Raw genomic sequence first — 556 nt, 5'->3', positions numbered from 1 at the left:
GCCTTCCATTTCAGGTCATTTCCGGTTGATGCTAGGATACAGGGCTGGTCCCGCCTTCCATTTCAGGCCACTTCTGGTCGTTGCTAGGGTATAGGACTAGTCCCACCTTCCATTTCAGGTCATTTCCGGTCATTGCTAAGGTATAGGACTAGTCCCACTTTCCATTTCAGGCCACTTCTGGTCATTGTTAGGGTATAGGACTGGTCCCGCCTTCCATTTCAGACCATTTCCAGTCGTTGCTAGAATACAGGGCTGGTCCCACCTTCCATTTCAGGTCATTTCTGGTGGTTGCTAGGTATTGGACTAGTCCTGCCTTCCATTTCAGGCCATTTCCGGTGGTTGCTAGGGTATTGGACTATTCCCGCCTTCCATTTCAGACCATTTCCGGTGGGTTGCTAGGATACAGGCTTGGTCTCGCCCTCCTCCAGGACATCCCACCACCTAGATTCACACCTGATTGGCCTATTCCATGAAAGCCCCGCCCTCACTTTCCTAATTCACTTGTCATTGGTCCAGCTGTAAGACACGCCCTTTAGCCCCCCCACAAATCCAACTT

This window comes from Dipodomys spectabilis, unplaced genomic scaffold, assembly GCF_019054845.1.
Source record: "Dipodomys spectabilis isolate Male_0828 unplaced genomic scaffold, ASM1905484v1 ptg000193l, whole genome shotgun sequence".
Classification (NCBI taxonomy): Eukaryota; Metazoa; Chordata; class Mammalia; order Rodentia; family Heteromyidae; genus Dipodomys; species Dipodomys spectabilis.
Note: the sequence above shows the minus strand (reverse complement) of the source record.